Here is a 17,315-nt window from a genome sequence, read left to right on the forward strand (position 1 = left end):
AAGCAGAGACGCTGCAGGAGAGACAGAGCCCTGCCACTCCTCTTACCCCAGCATTTATCTTGGCCACAAGGTCAGAGAGATTGCAGACAGCGTGTTTAAAGCTATCCCACACAACGTGTCTCTTAGTCGAGAGACCTATTATTTCCCATTCAATGCTGGCACTTTTGCAATTTGGCATTTATGTTGGCAATGGAAGCGCAGTAAAACATTTAGAATAGCTCAACGAGTAAGGAGCTCACAATTGTGTACATAATTCCATAAAGGCATCGAATCAGCCTTTAATTCTTAAGAAATTGATACATTAATTGCATGCCAGTGGGTGAAAACCCGAGCCAAATTCAGAGTCCGCTCAGGCGGGACATACAAGCAATGCCAGCTTCCCAAGTCAAAGCTAGGCAGACAAACACACAACGTCCTTGGCTCTGCAGGTCGTTAAGGTGCTCAGGTTGCAAACACATTTCTTTTGTCTGTGACAGGGACTTTCATATGCACGATGGAACATTTTCAACTCAAAGAGCTCGCAAAGCAACAGTTACCTTGCAAATCTGGGATTAAAGTGAGCAACACAAAGCACGCATTTAAAGATTTGTCTTGACATGCAAAAATAGTTTGTTGAAGTTACTAATCAAAAGTTTTCAACACCATAAATAACTTCTTTTACTACGTGTCTTAAATCACTGAAAGTAAAGTGGGTTAACTAGAGTCTTCAGGTTGGCATAATCTTGCATTCTGGGACTCAAGGTTTACCATTCAGGATGTGAAAATTAAAGCCACAATGATATTCCTTTGGCTTAACATGTTGCTACAAGGATTTACATGTTGTCATGTTGCTTCATTATGTAATTTGTATTTTATATAAGTAAACTCTATAAGACATTATTACTGTATACCTGAAATGCAACAATTTGAGCCTATTTTTGTTTTTCTGGTCACCCTCCCCCACCTCAGCTCCTCCTGTCACTTGACAAACCTACCCTGCCCCACCCTCAAAATCTATATGACCAACCCACTCGCTCCTTTTTGGATGCAGTTAGAGTACCACTCGTTCCTTTTTTTCCACTGTCACCACTGCTCAACACTCCCTGTTTATATATGAATGAGATCAGTGGAGCTTTTTCTCAGAAATAAATAAATGGATCTAGCCTCTCCCCTGTCCACCAGCAAAGAAACTGGCAACCTAATGAATGGGTCTCAATGGTAATTAGTGATGGAGATGCTAATAATGAAACACATGTACATTTCAATAACGGAGTGAAAGGGGAAGTGCAGGGGTGTGTGGGATCTACAAAGACAGAGCGGTGTTAAGAGAAGTTGCAGAATTAGAGGGGCTTGAAAATAAGCAGAGACATGGAGCAGCAGCACTATATACTTAAATTCTTGGTATATCGTGCTGCTGCTCCGTGTCCGTGTCTCTGCTATAAGGGTGCACAATTGATTTTGCCAGAGGGCTGAATGTACCCTACAAGCTGCCTATAGTGGGCCAAAAAGGAAATGCGGGAGGAGCGGTAGGCGGGGTAGTAGGCGGGGCGTGGCAGGAGTGTTTTTCAACCATCAATGATATGATATGATATGATAGTTTTTAATTATATAGCGCCTAGACACAATGTGTTTCAAAGCGCTTCAAGGCAAGGGAGGGAACAAGGGAAAATACAATGGCATTCTTGCAGGCCTTGAACAGTAAGGATGTGAAATTAACTATCGTACTCAGCCTGACGACATTTCAGATAGTTCAAGAGCTAAGACATAGATGAGGAAGGGAGGGGGAGAGTGGGAAGGAAATGGAAACAGACAGGTGACTACCGTACTAGGCCTGATGACATTTCTGGTAGAGCCAGAGAAAAACAAAAGGTGAGGGAGAGGGGTGCAGAAATGGAGGGGAGGAACAAAACAAGTGACAATCGTACTAGGCCTGATAACGTTTCAGATAGTGCTGGAGGGAGGGGGGGCAGTAAGGGGATGGGGGATCGACGGAAGAGGTTGCTATCATACTAGGTCCAGGCACAATTCTAATAGAGTAAGTGCATAGAAGACAGTAAGGGGAGGAGGGGAGGAGGTAGGAAAAGGGAGAGGGGAGAGGAGGAGTGAACCGAGAGTAAGCAGTCAAGAAGAGTGGAGAAGCAAGAGGGGAGAGCAAATAGAATTGTAGAAGTCAGTAGTAACACATAATGTTGTAAGCCAGGATACAAGATGAAGATGGGAACAGAATGATTCAGGGCCACCATGAGTACAAGATGCAAAGGAAGTCCAGCATGAGAGTTGAGAAAGGGTGCCGCACCGTGAATCAATGAAGTCCATAAAAGTAAAATCCAGCATTGGCCACAAGACGATGATGGTGAAACCAGAATGTATCAGGACAGACTCCTGTGTGCAGGAAAGGGGGGGGCACAAGTGAACAACACTGGGGGACCAAAGAGTGTGGGGATGACCTGTGGGGACAGAGGATGTAAACACATGTTGGTGCATGCTTACCTGCTGTTTTAGCAGGGGGTCGGCAAGCAGGAAGGCACCAGGTGAGCAGGGCTTGCTAAGTGGTGAAAAAGAGTGGCAACCAAGAAGGCACCAGTTGGACGGGGCATAGGCCAGGTGACCTAGATCCACTTACACCTGCTCCCCAGCTGCAAAGGAAAAGAGACTGGAGGGCTCCTTAAGTAGGGAAAGAGTGACAAGCAGGAAGGCAACAGGTGGGCAGTGTTTGCTAAGTGGTGAAAAAAAGCGGCAACCAGGAAGGCACTTGGTGGGTGTGGCTTAGGCCAGGTGACCTAGATCCACTTACACCTGCTCCCCAATGTGTATTAAACACATGGGAAAAGAATATATTTATAGGTGTACTGGTCTCTATTTGTTTTTCAAACGTACATTTTGTACTACACATTTTCCACTTGTATCATTCATTTCTTTTATTAGGATTTATTGGCAATAGTGGACAAAGTAGACAAATCATTCAGGAGAAAAAACACTGCACTCAAACATTTCACACATTATGTTGCTTTAGTTTTGTAAAGCACACACTCATTATTTTGGACTGCTATTTGGACGGCTATACTTTTCTGTTTGAGTTGGCCATACCCTTGGGAGTATGGTGTTCGTTGAGTCAGGTTTCCACAAAAGGCAAAGGAGGTACATCTCTTAACTGTGCCTGATTTAGCTTTATGATTGGGTTCATTCTTGAGTTTGACACGATGCCCCATGGCCACCACACCCAACCAAACACTATGCTCCATGTCCCCCACCCCCAACCAAACATTATGCTACATGGCCCCCACACTCCAGCTAAACATTATGCCCCATGGCCACAATCCCACAACCAAAAACTGTGCCACATAGCCTGCACCCCCACACTATGCCCCATGCCCCCCACCGCCAACCTAATACTATGCCCCATGGCTCCCACCCCCAACCAAACACTATGCCCCACGGCTCCCACCACCCAACCAGACACCATGCCCCATGGCCCCCACCCTCAAACTAAACACTATGCCCCATGGCCCCACCCCATCCAAACACTATGGCCGATGGCCCCCACCCGCAACCAAACACTATGCCTCATGGCTCCCTCCTCAACTTAAAACTATGCCCCATGAGCCCACCCCCAACCAAACATTATACCCCATGGCCCCCACCCCCAATTAAACATTATGCCCCATGGCCAAAATCCGACAACCAAAAACTATGCCCATGGCCTGCACCCCCACACTATGCACCATGGCCACCATTCCCCAACCAATCACTATGCCCCATGGTCCCCACACCCAACCAAACACTATGATCCATGTCCCCCACCCCAAAAAACATTATTCTCCATGGCCCCACTCCCAACTAAACATTATGCCCCACGGCCACAATCCCACAACCGAAAACTGTGCCACATGGGCTGCACCCCCACACTATGCCCCATGGCCCCCACCCCAACCAAATACTATGCCCCATGGCTCCCACCCCCCCAACCAGACACTATGCCCCATGGCCCCCACCCTCAAGCTAAACACTATGCCCCATGGCCCCCACCCCCAACCAAACACTATGGCCCATGGCCCCCATCCCCAATCAAACACTATGCCCCATGGCCCCGACACCCAATTTAACACTATGCCCCATGGCGCCCACCTCCAACCAAACAGTATACCCCATGGCTCCAGCCCCCAACTAAACATTATGCCCCATGGCCAAAAACCCACAACCAAAAACTATGCCCCATGGACTGCACCCCCGCACTATGCCCTATGGTCACCACTCCCCAACCAAACACTATGCCCCATGGCCCCCACACCCAACCAAACACTATGCCCCATGGCCCCCACCCCCAACTTAATACTATTCCCCATGGTGCCCACCCCCAACCAAATATTATACCTCATGGCCCTCACCCCCAACTAAACATTGTGCCCCATGGCCAAAATCCCACAACCAAAAACTATGCCCCATGGCCTGCACCCCCACACTATGCCCCATGGCTCCCACCCAAACCAAACATTATGCCCCATGGCCCCCACCCTTCAAATAAACACTATTTTCCATGACCTTCACCCCCTCACTGTGCCCCATGGCCCCCACCCCAACCAAACATTATACCCCATGGCCCCCAGCCCCCAACTAAACATAATGCCCCATGGCCAAAAACCCACAATCAAAAACTATGCCCCATGGCCTGCACCCCCACACTATGCTCTATGGCCACCACTCCACAACCAAATACTATGCCCCATGGCCCCCACACCCAACCAAACACTATGCTCCATGTCTCCCACCCCCAACCAAACACTATGCCCCATGGTTCTCACCCCCCAACCAGACACTAAGCCCCATGACCCCATCCTCAAACTAAATTCTATGCCCCATGGCCCCACCCTCAAACTAAACACTATGCCCCATGGCCCCCACCCCCAACCAAACACTATGACCCATGGCCCCCACCCCCAACTTAACACTATGCCTCATGGCACCCACCCCCAGCCAAACATTATACCCCATGACCCCCAACCCCCAACTAAACATTATGCCCCATGGCCAAAATCCCACAACCAAAAACTATGCCGCATGGCCTGCACCCCCACACTATGTCCCATGGCCCCCACCCAAACCAAACACTATGCCCCATGGCCCCCACCCTCCAACTAAACACTATGCCCCATGGCCCCCACCCCCAACCAAACACTATGGCCCATGGCCCCCACCCCCAACCAAACGCTATGCCCCATAGCCCCCACCCCCAACTTAAGACTATTCCCCATGGCGCCCACTCCCCAACCAAACATTATACCACATTTCCCCCACCACCCAACTAAACATTGTGCCCCATGGCCAACATTCCACAACCAAAAACTATGCCCCATGGCCTGCACCCCCACACTATGCCCCATGGCCCCCACCCAAACCAAACACTATGCCCCGTGGCCCCCACCCTCCAACTAAACACTATACCCCATGGCCCGCACCCCCAACCAAACACTATGGCCCATGGCTCCCACTCCCAACCAAACACGATGCCCCATGGCTAACATGGCCCCCACCCCCAACTAACTACTATGCCCATGGCCCCACCCACCTACCAAACACTATGCCCCATGGCCCACACTCCCACACCACCCCCAACCAAACATTATGCCCTGCACACGCCCAAACAACAGAGTGACCAGTGTACTGCATCAGCGCAAGAGCCTTTTCACGAAGACAGTGAACTAAATAGCATTAGTAACCCGGCGAGAGACAATCTGAATGCAACAAGCATTCTGATTGGCTCTCGCCAGGTCCCTACCCGGCCGGGAATTCCTCCATCGGGATTCCACAGCCTTTGTCCCTGGCGGGGGTGTGGCAACCCCTCAGCCAATGAGGAGACTCGAAGCGGGGCCATCCCCGCTCCGAGCCTCCCCGCGGCTGAGAGGCTGCCTTCGCCCCCCGCCGGGGACTCGAGTAAGTCTTTTTTTTTTTTTTAATTCCCTTCCCTCCCTCCCACCCGCCCCCCCAACTTACCTTCTTGGTCCTGTGTCCCCGGATGGGGACGAGGGACGCCTCCAGACGTGTGGAGACTCGGAGCGGGGCCATCCCCGCTCTGCGCCTCCACACAGCTGGTGGCTTCCCTCGTCCCCCCCCCCGGGGACGCAGGTATGTTTTTTTCTTTTTTTCTTTTTTTCCCCTCTTCCCCCCGTCCCACTCCCGCCCTCCCAACCCCACTTACCTTCTTTTTGATCCTTTTTTGGGAGCGGACACCATGGAAAGGGAAAACGGACTCCGTTTTCCCTTTCCATGGCGATGGCCATTTTCTTTTTCTTTTTTTTTTCTCCCGAAACGCTGCGGCGCCCGAAACGCTGCAGCATTTCGGGACAAAAAAAAGCTTTTAGTGCCCTGGTCATGCAATTTTACCTATGGGCCCCGGGGCATTACCTGAGTCGGTAATGCCCCCGACGCTCGGCTACTATTGCTTAATTGGCATCAACAAATTAAATGGCTGCATTCCGATTTCAAAGTATGTGATCCCGGGCAAATCGTTTAATCACACTGTGCCTTATCTGTAGGTCTGTAAGTGATTCACTTCATAGCTAATATTAACATATCATGCTGTTGTAAAAACACAAATCCTAATGACTATAGAGTTGTAGCATATATAACAATAGTGTATTTTAAGTATTTTGCACCACAAAGGTATTCACCACTTGGCTTACTTATGGCAACCTATTCTAAAGTCACTTACATTGTACCTCCAAGCACCAAAAACGTATGATGCTCCTTGCAATGTCCTTTTCTGTTAAGTCAATTCTATTGGTGCAATATATATTCAAGTGTGGGTGTTAAAATACCATCTACCACTAATGTTAACAAAAGAAGTTGATGGGGAGGGTGCGCAAATGAGGCCGTATGTATCGAATTGTGCAAGCTGTATTTGGGGGGAAAGTTGCAGGGCTTTTTCTGCACCTTGCTCCAACCCACTCTTGCAATGCTGGATACTCCCCTGCACACTCCACAACCCCCCAGCGCACAAACATACCGAAGAAGAACGTGAGAACTTACTAGTGCAGTGGATTCCATTGTGCGGCCTGAGGGTGGACACCATGGGGTTGTTGCAGGCAGGAGGGATTTGAAAGTGTGTTTTAAGAATCGGCCCATCTTTCTAAGACCGCCTGCCCACCTCAAAGTAAATTGCATGCGGCTTAGGGGCAAGTCCGACTTGCTGCAGGGGGCTAGAGGGTTTGCCCGCGCTACCTCATGCATCCTTGTCTTATATATACTGTTCTTTGCCAAGGTACAAAGTTACACATTTCCCAATAATACAACTGCAAATTCGAATTCTTGTTAAAACAATTGTATAGGAAACAAAGAGGCATATGCTATATTTTAAAAAAGTCCATCCCCAGCATGAAACAGAAGTTTAGAACTTAAGGAAGTCAGAATGTGCCAGATGAGCTTCATTTGGTGCAGATAGACCCTCTCATGGTGAACCAGGCACAAGAAAATGCTAAATGTGAAGCAATAGTAAACATGTCAGTTCATGGAAGTCTTATGACATTATATAACCTTGGAGAGAGCTTGAAAGGCAGAACATGGCACCAAAAATGCACACAAAAAAAAGTGAAGCGGCCACAGTTGTTGGTACTATAATCAAGACAATACAAGAGATTCCTCTTGGGGACAGCAACGCAATAAACTCAGATAGGATATATTTAATTATTGAGAGAAGCTAATGAATGGTATTGCCATGATTGGGTAAGTAATGGACTCCCAAAAATTGGCTTCATTTGCACAACATAAGAAAGAATGTATTATAAAGTATTTGTCATACATCAGAGATTAAAGGTAACCAAAGACTGGAAACAGCCTTTGTAATTCTTCCTTATTGGGCAACAGAGCACAGCTAATTAAGCAATATAACCCGAGCGTCGGGGGTATTACCGACTCAGGTAATGCCCCGGGGCCCATGGACAAGACCCTGAGCGAAGCGAGGGCCTTACCAAAGGTCCCGGGGCATTACCAGAGTCAGTAATGCCCCCGACGCAAGGGTTATATTGCTATTAGTACCCCGGCCTGCAAAAACTGGCCGTCGCCATGGAAAGGCAAAACGGAGTCTGTTTTCCCTTTCCATGGCGGCCATCGGGAGCAGACACGCTGGGAACACAAGTGTTCCCAGCTCGTCCGCTCCTGAAAAAGGATCAAAAAGAAGGTTGGGAGGGCAGGAGTGGGATAGGGGCGGGGGGGAAACGTACCTGCGTCGCCGGCGAGGGACGAGGGAAGCCTCCAGCCATGTGGAGGCGCGGATTGGGGGTGGCCCCGTTCCGAGTCTCCACGCGGCTGGAGGCTTCCCTCATCCCCCTGCCGGGGACACAGGAACAAGAAAGTAAGTTGGGGTGGGCGGTGGGAGGGAAGGGAATAAAAAAAAAGACTTACCCGAGTCCCAGGCGGGGGGCGAATGCAGCCTCTCAGCCGCGGGGAGGCTCGGAGCGAGGATGGCCCTGCTTCGAACATCCTCATTGGCTGATGGGCTGCCACTCCCCGACCGGAAACAATGGCCGTGGAATCCCGGCTGAGGGATTCCCAAGCGGGTAACGACCCGGCAAGAGCCAATCAGAATGCGTGTTGCATTCTCCTTGGCTCTTGCCGGGTACTAATACGGAAAAAAGAACATTTTAAGAGAAAGCCATGTGTCGACAGAGCTTCAATAATGAAACATGAGGCATTCTAACAAGAAGCTGTAAACTAGTGGGAGCTGCTATACCTTTGCCTAGAAAAAGGGAAATTGACACACCTTCTGGAAAAGTATGATATACCAATGTTCTTCATAGTTATTCAAATTTAGAAAATGCAACAAATATCTACTAGTGCCTACACTGAATTAGGAGATGGCGTGGAAAGTATTCATGTGGAGTTTTTTAAAGTGCAGATTTAGCTGCAGAAAAAATAGAGCACTGTAGAATGATAAAATAAGCAGCAGCTCATAGACAAAGATAATTATTGTTAGAACGCATACAGACATCTATTCTTGGAATTGTGGGGGTACATTTAAGGCCCATTTCAGAACTCCTCTTCAAACCAAAAACCGCCTGGAAATAATGCCACAAAAACAGCTGTGCTTTCTTTCCTTGGCGCATGCGTGGCGAGCATTGGACTCTGCCACCCAAAGAATGGCTCTGCATTTGTTTTACTTTCATTTAAATCATAAGAAAATGACCAGCATTCAAGACAGCTTTGAAATTGTTCTTTATTTCATGAAAACATCACAAAGTTGTGCCCTTCATGGAAACACACCCTTGCATGCTTTATTTCTGCTGATTACTGAGACGTGAGGCAGTACATTTCCAGAACAGCTGCTGTACTGATAACGTACTTGAGGAGCAAAGAATTTGGTGTTCCACGTAACACAGCTTTTGTTTTCTTTTACTGTGAACCATTGCACTGAAAATTGCAGTAAATGAAATAAATAATGTGGCCTTTCTTTTTCTCATGTCAATATCAAAGAGATCCTGAGCAGCATCCTTTTGAGTCAATAAATCAACCATATATGCCAAACCCCCCAGAAGATAATTGAAGTGAAACTATGGTCTGCAGAAACTGCATTTGTAAACTCAAAATGAAAGGAAATTAACACACGTGTGAATTTGCTCTTCTGAAAGTCAGGAAAATGCTGTTAAAAGTGAAATGTCAAATGACAGGGTGTGCTCACAAAGAAATGTGATTGAATATGTGGGTGGGGGTTTTGCCATTTAATGTACAGTATATTTATCCCCAAATGATTTGGGTTCCTTTGAAATAAAACTCAGAAACCAGAAGAACTGGTTTTTGGTCCAGGCACTGACTTCAAGGATGCCCTGCCTCCCATAGAAAAAGTTGCATCCATAAGTAAACCAGCCCACAAGGACACCTGAAAAGCCCAAAAATGTGAGAATGCACTGCCTTGCCAGACTGGCCGACATCCCTGCAGAAAAGAACAAAGAACCCAGTAGGTCTGGTGCATGACCGAGAGGTGTGATTTCTTCCAGAAGCCATCCTGAAGGAGGAGCTGTATGAACTTCAAAGGGCATCATAAAAATCCTTTGTTGCAAGCCAAGCCTGGCAGAGACAGTTGGCTGTGTGGGTTTGCAGGACCGCCCACACAGTGTCAAATTCAGCCCATTGACTTTAAAGAGCTTTTGTACACTGAGACATTTTTCCCAGCACCCTGAATAAGTAGTAACCTTATATTATGCCAGTATTTCATTGGATTTTTAGACAAACCTTAAGAGACCAAGTTCCTGTTTCTAGCATTTGGTGAACTGAAATGGCCACGAAAAATGCATTTCAAGGTGAATTATACATGGGATAAATCTGAAACTAAGTGGAAAGATGCAAAATGTTATTGGGAATATGTGTAGCCAACGGCAGATTTTTAAATATTATACTTTTCATGAAAATGGCAAAATTGTGTCAAAGGACGATGCAAAATCACACAGAGTTGGCGATCGGACTGTCCGATTCCCTGTGCCTTATGGAATCTGTATATCTGCTTATAACGGTTGTTAGTATAAATATGAAGTTTGGCTCTATAACTCATTTTTGGTCAAAAGAAGCTTTGTTAGATAAAGAAAGGTAATTAATACACACACATAAATGATGTAATTTCCCCAGAACCAATCAGCACAGGGGGAGGTGGGAGGCCGATAGGCTGGCCTATCCCAGGTTAGGAGTAACTCCATAGTACTTCCCCCCAGATTGTTAAATTATATGATGTCAATTTGGCTATATAAGGGGGAGACAGAGAAACACAAGGGACAAGCCACTGAAACCCAGACTTCAAGACACAGGAAAGCAGAGATACTTTCATATATCCAGATCCAGGCACATACACCAGAATCCAGGGAGAAAGGAGGAGGCCAGCTGATCCCATTCAGGAGTGCCCAGTGACCGATCCCTTGCCTAGCTGTCCAGACCCTATCCTGCTGCCCACAGTGACCAGACTTTGTCTAGCTGTCCATCATTCAATCCAGGAGAGCCCAGGAGAGCCCAGTGACAAGAACCCTTGGCCCAGCTGTCCCAGTGACCAGAGACCTTGGCCCAGCCATCCAGAGAGACCTGATCACTTGGCCTACCTGTCCAGAGACCTCACTGTCAGTCCAGAAACCCAAAACTCAAACTTACATTGTTAGAATCACATCACCCAGTCTCAACATTGCATATCCTGCTCTTTTAACCCTTGCACCCCATTGAAATCCCATTCAAAATCCCAAATTGCCAGTCTCATCTGTTCACCTTACCATAAAAGAATCTGTGTTAGCCTATGTCTGTTAGCATATTCCGCTTTATAATTCTTTCAATTATCTCTGTATGTCCCTATTTCCATGTTGAAGTAAATAATTATTTCCCCTATAAGGAGATTCACTGTGCAAGCTGGTTAAAATTCAAAATTAACCCCCTTGCATGCAGTGCCTTTCTTTAATAATTATGGCTATTAAAATAGAGTCTCAACAGAAATAGTCTCTGTTTAACAAAAAATGAATTTGCCTGTGCTTTGTGCTTTACTACCAATTCTGATTTGCATTTATCCCATAGAAACCCCCAAACTATAATCCCATTAAGAGTAACCCCTTTCTATCAGAATCCTAAATTCTTGAAAACTAATTTCCGATTTTGACAGCCCAGCCCTTTCTGTGGTTACCTGTCATTAAAAGCCTGTGTGGAAAAGAATTGCCATTCTTCCACATGTGTTTCTTTTGCATTCTGTATTTTTCCCAAAATTGATTTTCTTACCTGTGTTCACATTGCCTTGCTGCCCTGCTTAGTATCTGTAAGTTTCCTTGCCATTCGAGTGTAGCAACACACATTTCTGTCCCAGCTATCCCATCACAGTGGTAAACTGCTGGGTAAATTACAAGCGTAATCTGAATATGCCATCATTTTGCTCACAAATAAGGTTTTCAAAGTATTTTCTGGTCTCCCATTGGGGGGTGGTGGAATGAATTCAAAATGTGATCATTCCCTCTTCATGTTGACTCCTTGCCACTGCCTTCAATCCATACAGAATTTAGTAAGCAGATGTTTGGGGGTGAGTGTTTCAGGGGGAGTGCTATCTGTTCTTTAAAAAATAATGATTTTGCTTATGTTTGCTATTAAAGATTTCTGTACATTTTGTTAGGAGTTTGAATTAACTGTATTGTGGGAATCTTTGCATTGTATTGCCACAACACTGGTGGTTGCTGCCCCATTATTCGATTTTGCTCTGATTTTTCATTGAAACATAACATTAATACATTTCTTATTGTTACACACCGGCCTGGTTCCTGGTCCATTGTGACATGGGGTGTTTGTTAAGGTGGGTGTGAGATGGGTTGGGGGTCTCCTCAAACCAAGAACCCAGGGTTCAAATAAAAAGAAAAAGCATTTTAACTGTGTGCCACATTCATTGTCAGTGGAGGAAGTCCATGGCTGGAGTGTGCCGTGTTATAAAACTGTTACAGAATGTTACTTCTCCTTCAATATATGGTTATATGTTTAAAAGTGTTATGATAGGTACAAGAACAGGTCTTGCGTAGAAATGAGTTAACGATTTTACTTAATGACTTGCCAGCTAATAGAACAATAATAAATAAAACAGAAAGACTGTCTATTAAGCAAGTGTATGTTTATGGAAAAATAATAATCTGGAGACCCTGGCCGAGGAAATTAAACTAAATATAGAAGAATGTCTACTCTAAATGTCCACAATGGCTAGACTAGAAAGCATAGCAATGAATGCTAGAAACTGTTACGCTCACCTGGTATCCACGGAGGTGCCACACGGACTGGATGGAGGTCTAAGCGCTATCCCGGTCCCCTCTCTTCTTGGTTATGTGCCAGACGTTGGGTAGCGCCTATAACAGGAGAATTGAGGGTTAAGATACTGGTTCTGTGATGTGTGGGCTCCCACCTCCCTCTGGTCCAGATCCCCACCCTTGGGGTTATTGCTCACCTTAGGTTTTTGTGCGTTGAATTCTCCACCCTGCATCTCTGTGCAGGGGCGCATGGTTGGTGCGGGCGTTCTGTGGACCTAGCCGCTTCACTGGTCCATGTGCCCTTATGTCGGATCCAGACTGGCTGTGACTCCGACTTTGCTTGTTGTCTTCCAGGTGAGTTATATTGTCTTTTCCATCTTTATTCTGTCTCTTTCTTTCCCTCCGTCTTCTCTGTCTTCTCGGCATCTTGCTCCACTACGCTGTTCCCTAACAATGTCTCTTTTTGTTTCCACAGGGATGGTTGCAATCTCGGAGTTACCGCGCCAATGGCGAAGACCACGGTGAGTTATTGATGCGCGGAACGCTGCACTGTTTATTGGTGTTAATTGCTAACCTGTGTTTTCTTCCCTTCTTTGTACAGGTTGCAGTGATGTTCAGGAGTGATGAGCAATAGAAGCACTGCTTGCCCAGGTAAGTGCTTTGTTAATGCTCCTTCGCCCTTGCAGGTTCACATTGTTCCTTCGCCCTTGCAGGTTGCGGTGAAACCTGGAGATGGGCGAGGTAAGAGAAGTGCAGGGTGCTGCCAGGACTCGCTGCTTGCCTAGGTAAGAATTGTAATTAATGCTGTCCTTGTTTCATTACCTTTGCGGGTTGCAGCGAACTCTGGAGATGGGCGAGGTAAGCGAAGCGCAGGATGGATTCAAGAACGGTTACTTCACAGGTAAGTGCTCTTTCTCACTAATGCTGTTCTTGTTCTTCCAGGTTATTAATGGAATCCAGATCTAGGGTTTCAGGATTGGGCCACTGGAGAAGCAGATGAGCAGGAGCTGGACACGGTGAGTGTTACGCTGCAGGAGTGCAGAATAACGCGAAGCGTGTTCTTCTGTTTGGGTGTGGTTTAAATAGCCCAGGTAAAGTAATTCCAGGCCAAGTAGTTCCAGGCCCAGCCACCGTCAAAACTCAGGACAGAGGGGAAACCATGTAATGGTACGATTTGCTCTAAAACCACCTTTGCCAGACTGGATGCGTTTGGTAGACCCTTAAGCGTAATGAAATCGGCCATTTAAGAGAATAGGACAAAAACCACTAGGCTAGTGTTGAACCCTTGACAGGGAGGCAGATCTGTGAGGAAATCAAGGGAGAGTGTGTGACAAGGTGCAGGTGGAATTTCCAGGGGTTGAAAAAGGCCCGCAGGTCTTTGTTTCTGGGATTTATTCTGTGCACAAATGCCACATGACAGGATAAACTGCGTAATGTCCGTTCGCCAGGTCAGCCACCAATAATTTCTTTTCACCTTGGCTAGGGTCTTGGCAATTCTTGGAAGTCCTTCTATCAGGGGGTTGTGATACCCAGAAATGACTTGTTCTTGTTGTGCCTTATTCGGTAGATATAAACGCCCTCTGAAATATGGGAGTTGGTTCTTTGCTGTGTTATGTTCACCTTGAGTGGTCCAGTCTTGTAGAGCCTTGGTGTTCATTAGGAGCCGAATTTCCTTTTGGAGTTTGTCCAGAGATAATGTTGTTGTAAGTCCTAGTAGTTTGTCGCCTGGAATAATGGCCACTGGGTCTGGGCTTGAATATGCGTTCTCATCAATACCCATGAGGGATAGGGCATCAGCTTTTCCGTTCTGGACTCCAGGTCGGTACATGATTATGTAATCAAATTCTGTGAAGAACAAAGCCCATCAGAGTTGACGGGATGATTGAGCCTTTGCCGTCTTGAGGTATTGTAGGTTGCGATGGTCGGTAATTACTGTGATGGTATGTCTGGCACCTAGGAAGTAATGCTGCCAAGCCTTAAAAGCTGCCTTGATCGCTAGGAGTTCCTTGTCTATTATTGCATAGTTAAGTTAAGGTGTAGTAAATTTTCGCAATCAAAAGGCCTCAGGATGTAAATGGCCTGTTTCGGGATCCCTTTGGGAAAGAACAGCCCCCATTGCCATGCTGGAGGCATCTGTTTCCACTACATATGGGAGCTCTGGGGGGGTGTGTCGTAGCACCGGGGCTGAGGTAAATCTTTTCTTGAGTTCCAGGAAGGCCTTTTCCGCCTTTTCTGTCCATTGGAACAGTTTGTTGTTTTTTCCGTAATAAAAAAGTGATCAGGTGCACAATCTGGGAGAAACCTGGGATGAAACGGTGATAAAAGTTCGCAAAGTCGAGCATATTTTGAACACCTTTGACTGAAGATGGTGATGGCCAGCTAAGGATGGCATCTACTTTGTGCATATCCATCCGGACGCCTCTGGGAGTGAGGACAAAACCAAGGAACTCGACTTCGGTGACATGGAAGGAGCATTTTTCAAGTTTGACATATAGCTGATTCTGTCAGAGATTTACAAGGATGGAGCAAACGTGCCTGACCTGGTCCTGTTTAGAAGAGGAGTACACTAAGATGTCATTGATGTAAACTAGGGCACATATGTCGATCAATTCCCATAGTACATTGTTCATGAAGTACTGGAATGCGGCGGGAGCATTGCAAAGCCCAAAGGGCATCACCTGATTTTTGTACAGCCCATACTTAGTACGAAAGGCGGTCTTCCATTTGTCTCCTTTCTTTACACGCACAAGATGGTGTGCCCCCCTGAGGTGCAATTTGGTGTAAATTTGGGCATCCTTGACTTGGTCCAGCAGTTCTGGGATAAGGGGTAGAGGATAAAGGTTTTTAACTGTGAACTGGTTTAATGCACGGTAGTCGATGCACATTCTCAACTCCCCCTCCTTCTTGTCGATGCACATTCTCAACTCCCCCTCCTTCTTGGATACGAAAAATAGGGGCGAGGCTGCCGGGGATTTGGACAGGCGGAAAAACTGTTTGCCAGGTATTGATCCAGATATGATTTCAAGTGGAGATTTTCAGGTTCAGTGAGTGCATACATTTGATTACACTGGATGTGTGCACCAGGTACGAGGTCAATCTGACAGTCATATGGCCTGTGAGGGGGTAAGGTATTGGCCTGTTCTTTTTGGAAAACGTCTTGGAAATCATGGTATTTGCTTGGTAGTGTACTTGTTACACCTAGTACCAATGCCTCTTTATCTTGGACAGGTGTCTCTGGGTCAGTAAATGGCATTTCCGCTTGGTAGCACGCATGAGCACACTCATTGGAGAAGGCTCATTTTTTGGCTCACCAGTCGATGTTAGGATTGTGAGCCACCAGCCACGGCATCCCTAGAATCACCCGGAACTGAGAGCCTTTGATAAGGTCGAAGGCAATGGCTTCCCGATGTCTGTCTTGGCACAGAAGGGTCAATTCTGCTGTGCGTTGAGTTACAGGACCAGAAGCTATCTCTGTGCCATCGACAGTGGTGACCTTCTCAGTTGTCATTTTCCATCATTGTTGCCAGGCCTTGGTCTATTTTGTTACCAACGGCTCCGCTGTCTATGTATGCCTCCACAGCATGCATCCGAGACGGTTGTTGGTGACTGATCAAAATCACAGGCAGGGCAAGGTGTGAGGTCTGTCGCTCTTTTCCTTTGCTCGACAAACGCACCTCTACGCTTGCTAGGCCTGGAAGTTTTCTGACTCTTGTTCTCCTCCTTCTTTCTCTGTAGCTCCAACTGTTCTCCCAGGGGGCTTTACGGGACATTCTCTGAGCAAGTGACCTGATTTCCCACAGTACAGGCATAATTGCTGTTGTATCCTTTTGTCTCTTTCGACCTTGGTTAATGGGCTCCGTACTCTCCCAATTTGCATGGGTTCCGAAGTGTTTTATGATGAACGTGGAATGTTCTCCTTTGAGCGCACATACACAGTCCTATTCTCCATTCTGGCTTGATCTGTCCTTCGATCTTTCAGCCTGTGATCTAGCTGCACCACTAGGTTGATGAACTCTGCACAGTCTTTTGGCGGGTTTACCACCTGAGCTAGGACGTCTTTAAATTCCCCCCGTAATCCTCGATGGAATAACGTTGTTTGTTTCTCCTCAGGCCACCCAGTTTCAACGACAAGTCTGTTAAAAGTGGCGATATATGTTAACAAATCTTGGCTTCCTTGGCAGAGGGACGGAAGTTCATTATCCAGAGCTTGGCCTTCGGTATGTCAGGCCAACAGCTTCTCCATTCCTGTCGCAACCCCCTGAAATCCCGCAGGAGTGGGTCATCCTGGCTTACTAACGGTATGGACCAATCCGCAGCACTGCCACTCAGATATGATGGAACAAAGGCAACCACGACTGATTGTTACGAAAGGCTCCGGGTCTACAAAGAAAATGGAGACGGCACTGGTTCATGAATACTGAATATTTTTTGGGTTCCCCTGTAAAATGTTCTGTTGGGGCCAAAGGAACTGCCCCAGGGAGGACCACTTGCACTAGATTGACAGATGTGGCTGGAGCTGACAGAATACTTCCTGGCAACGGAGCCTGCCCAGCCTGTGTTTGGAGCAATTGTCTAGCTAATTCATCGGTGTGGTCCTTGGTGACAATC

The sequence above is a fragment of the Ambystoma mexicanum genome, chromosome 7q (assembly GCF_040938575.1).
Source record: "Ambystoma mexicanum isolate Mex_15411 chromosome 7q, UKY_AmexF1_1, whole genome shotgun sequence".
Taxonomy (NCBI): domain Eukaryota; kingdom Metazoa; phylum Chordata; class Amphibia; order Caudata; family Ambystomatidae; genus Ambystoma; species Ambystoma mexicanum.